General features: G+C 34.1%; 1 long non-coding RNA gene across 1 annotated transcript; it reads left to right on the top strand.

The window, feature by feature from the left end:
* Positions 1-594: 594 nt before the first annotated feature.
* On the top strand, positions 595-1,770 carry LOC140165576 (uncharacterized). The gene is made up of 3 exons (XR_011860740.1): positions 595-702; positions 1,319-1,434; positions 1,676-1,770. It is a non-coding gene; the product is annotated as an uncharacterized lncRNA (long non-coding RNA).
* Positions 1,771-4,809: the final 3,039 nt, after the last annotated feature.

Genomic DNA, 4,809 nt, shown 5'->3' with positions numbered 1-4,809 from the left:
ATACGCTCTCCAAGTGAGTATAAAAGTGTATTCTTCTTGTTCTAGTCCTCCTCTCTTCATAATCATGTGGCTCTTCTTTTCCCCGTTTTTCTTCCTATTCCTCTTCTTTCTTTTCCTTTTATTCTTGTTATTCTTCTCTATCTCTTTCATCTTCTTTTTAGAGAATAAATGTATTGTTTCTACGGCAAAAATAATGATGTCGCCCGTGTTATGTGCCCGGGATAGATGCACATACAGCGGTTAAACACAATACCATTATTCTCATTCTTAAATAATTTAAAAATAATAATCACAAATATACCAAATTTTAATCAAATTAAATCCTACATGTTACAAGGAATTACCTGGGGCTTAGAATCGATCAGTCCTGTTGTTGCTATGCACCTCCGATTGGTTCAAATAGCGCATATGAGTATCGCGTCGAGCTGCACGTGCTGAACCGTATTATATCGTGTCATATCACACGGCTAAGAACCAATAAGATGGTAGGAACTTTCTCAAGTGTTTATGTGTGGTTTATGTTAAATGTATATATGCATGCGGCGTGCTTTCTTGCTTGAATTCAGTTTGCATTTTCTTACTCATCAGGTGGAGATGATATTTGGATTAGAAAAGCGTTTTCCGTCATTTATTCAACGTAAAGTGTGGCAATCAAGCTATAGTTTCTATCCCAACAGACAAAATCCTACACTGTGGAGAAAGGTACGTTTAATCGTATTATGTAATAAACAGGATATGCTTGCTTTCGAACCTTAGGACTACCGAACGTATAGGACTAGCCGATTAGGGTATGAGTTGAGCCTAATACCATGAATACTGCATGAAATGGGCTATTCCAGAAATTAAAGGCAACCCCCTAAAGAAGACACAGGATTCCCAAAATTTTTCACCATTTTTGCTCTGGGAATTCCCCCCCCCCCAAAATGGTCATTATTTTCACAACCCTAAAGAAGACATGGGAATTCTCAAGAAAAAGACACCTTTTTATTTTAGGCTTAGGATTTCCCAAAAATTTTGACAAAAATTTGCCTGTCTTCTTTAGGGACACTTGGAATTCCCAATTTTTTAAATGTCAAAATGGGAATTACCATTTTTTTGGATAAAATGTTGGTCTGGGAATTCCCAAAATTTTATGGTACAAATTTACCTGTCTTCTTGGGGGGTGCCATTAATTTCTGGAATAGCCCATTATAGCGCTCTGTGGTTACAACGGATAAATGGTCTCAGATTTACATGTATGTAGTGGGGATTTCAAATCATCAACATTTTGAACTAATAATTTTGACGGAATAAATAATAATGTCTTTGTTTATTATAGATGAAGATGCTATTGATTGGATCTGGCAGAGAGTCTTCTTCATTTCTCGGGAACGACAAGGAAACAAGCGTTACTCTCGACGACCTGATGTCCGGCTTTGCTCGCCATGAACAAACGTAAGTATATCGCTTTCCAATTTATCATTATTTTAACTAGAGTTCGTTGCATTTTTAACTATCATAACCTATTAACGAATACTGAGCAAATAATATTTAAATACAGGCATATATTATAAAAAAATATTACAGTAACTAAATCTTTGAAATTTAAATATTGCTTTTAGAACTTAGTCAAAGAAAAACGGGCATTCATGCATCTGTAATTAAAATCTAATCTTTTCGTTTCTTTTTTATCCAGATTATCAGACTTTTCTGTTATACTTAATCGCCAGAGTGACATATTACGACGTCTTGCAGAGAAAAACGATATCAAAATTGACTTATAAAATTATGACCAAAAAGGCATTTGAAAATGTTCTCAAGATTTGAAAGTTGCAGCAAAATACTACTGCCTTGTATTCAGTGTCCATGGAAGGGAATCTGTTCAGCTCTCATTGGATTATTCTTTTTTGTTTCATGCATTTCGAGGGGATCAAAACACGTAATAATCAATGCAAGTTGTCCTTTCAGTGGTAAAGTTAGATTCAAAATTTACTGATTGGGAGGCGTTCACAATCGTAGATGTAACCCTTGATCTTCCACTTCCTGTGACCTTCCTGGTCACAAAAACATTGACCTGGAATATTTTAATATTGGATTAAGTAAACAATGACCACTGATGCAGAGTGGTCAACTGCAGATCCGTCGTATAACGATTTTTAAATGGGAAATGAACTTTGCTGCTTTGATGATGTTACGATGAGGTTAGCATTTATTCCGTATTGAAAAGCGTGTTCCGACGGATCTGCAATCGACCAGCCTCGATGTCAATAATGACATCATTTATTGATCATTACATGTTTTGACCTCCTCCAAATTCACGAAACAAGAAGATTAATCCAATGAGCGCAGAACACATTTTCTTCCATGGACACTGAATATAAGGCAATAGGATTTTGTTGCAACTTTCAAATTTAAATGTACTCTGCGAATCAATATTGGGACCGTTGCAACAAATTATGTGTCATAATGCGCAATTTAACAAATTATGTGTCATAATGCGCAGAAAAAAATTCTGCTTTGAATCCATCCATATTCCATATTTGGCATACGATCAACTGTTTAGGAATAATAGCCATTATTGAAAGGAGCTAATATTTTTTGGTAGATGTTTATATCATGATCCTGTTTGTAATCCACCATTACAGTCTACGGTTAACGGTTCCACGGTATGCCAAAAGTTACAAACTACGAAACAAAGTACATAATGCAAAAGGAGCTACTAAGTGAGCCTGTGTACTACATTTCAATAATTATTGCTTGTTTGAACAAGATGCGAAAAGGAATAGTGAAAATGAGCTAAGAAATTAGGAGGTGAGGCTGGAACTGAAAACGTCTGGAAATGGAACCGCAACAAAAAGATGAATTCGAAAACTTCTAAAGAACGTGCAATATTAGATTATATTATAGAGGATATTATATCCTGGTGGTCATGTTGGTGCGAACTAAATTGTGCATTTTGTGATTTAATTATCCTTGTCATTTTACATGTTTTACTTATTATATTATTTTTTACTTTACTTTTTATATTACTTTTTACTTTACTTTTATTATCATCATCATTATTATTATTATTATTATTATTCTTATTATTATTATTATTATTATTATTATTATTATTATTATTATTATTACTATTATTATTATTATTATTATTATTATTATTATTATTTCTATAACAGTGATAAGCCTGTCACATGAGCGCAGTTGAGCTCTTGTTTTGGTCACTGAGTTGAGCTTTAAAATGCAAATATAACGCAAAATATTCCACCTTGCATTTTGTGTTATATACACATAATTTGTAGAGAATAGGTTATATTATTAGTATTATTAATATTATATATATTATTGTTATTACACTTGAAGGAAAAAATTGCAGGGACAAAAACGATATCAAAGTGGAAAAGCACAAACTTTCACACCAATTGCACAAATATCTAACATCCCAAAAGCATACAAATATACGCAATTTCAAAACATACATTAAAGCCATATTATAACATTTTCAACCAAAATAGATTAGCATTTCTTTGCCATAAAATGTTAGCTTTTACTGTCAGATATATCCCTTTTATTTTTGAGCCGAACAACTACGGCAAAGCAAAGAAAATTGGAATTTACTACCAGCGCACATGTCGCCAATACATACCACTCCTTCGGTCATGTTGTGGTACGACCCGTTGTTGTGTATATCACCGTCCCGCACGCCGTGTATACGTACTGACGGTACTGTGTGTTGTGAACATCGTGTATGCGTTCGACTAATAATTCCATCGTAATAATAAAGCGCCGGTTCCGGCGTTTTATTCAAAATCTCGGATTTTGACAAAACTACAGCACCTAGAGTCTTGATTTTTGCAGGGTATATTGGTTTAATAAAGTACAATTTAATCGTGTCAAAAAAGGAATTTTAAAAATTCAGTGAGGGCGTCTTCCTCAGCAAATGTTATAATATGGCTTTAATTGAACAAATTACTTATCTAAAGAAATGTATGTAATGCAAAAAATATAATAACAGCTACAAACACAAGGTGGTTGCTTCACGGGCATTTCGTGTATTCTGTGGCCCAACTCCTATTTTTTTTACAAAAATGAGTTAGACCCAGCATTTTATTGCCAGCAGATTGTTCTTCCTTGTGTGTGAAAGATGAGCCAAAATCCACTCTCTAACTAATCTTCTACGTACAGTTAATCATGGTTTTTATGGAAGAAAGGCCCAACTCCATGGAGTTGGACCCTTCTTCCACAAATATTGGGTTAAAGAGGAATTTTGTTCATCCATGAAATCTGCTTTTTACTACAATAAACTTTCTTGCTAACATATTACATTCTATTTGTGCAATTAATGGATAATGATCAAATTTCTGTAGCTATTTATAACACATCTGCTTACGGAACTGGCACTTGCAGCATATTAGTGGAAGAAGGGTCCAACTCCAGCTCGTATTAAGGCCTGTACCGTTGCCATGGAAACATCATTTCTAATTTCGAATGTATATAATATTGTATGTTCATGTATTAAAGGTCCACTGAAGATGAAAACATTCTGTCTATAAAACTTTTTCAAATATTAAGTTTTTTCTTAATATCTCAAAAACAGTTTTGATGGAGTTGGGCCCTTCTTCCACTCAGGTATTCAATTAGTTCTAAGAGATGAGCAGTAATGCAAATAATGTATAATTCTCTTTAGCGACGCAATAGTAGTGGTTCGATACTGGACCATGAACAGAAATCCAGTCTACAAACATTTTTGACCTGTGTCATTTGATCCACTCCATCGTAACCCCCTGTCTACTTAAATGTACTAAGCCATCTGCATTTACATTAACATTA

The sequence above is a fragment of the Amphiura filiformis genome, chromosome 1 (assembly GCF_039555335.1).
Source record: "Amphiura filiformis chromosome 1, Afil_fr2py, whole genome shotgun sequence".
Taxonomy (NCBI): domain Eukaryota; kingdom Metazoa; phylum Echinodermata; class Ophiuroidea; order Amphilepidida; family Amphiuridae; genus Amphiura; species Amphiura filiformis.
Note: the sequence above shows the minus strand (reverse complement) of the source record. Positions and strands in the feature narration are given on the sequence as shown.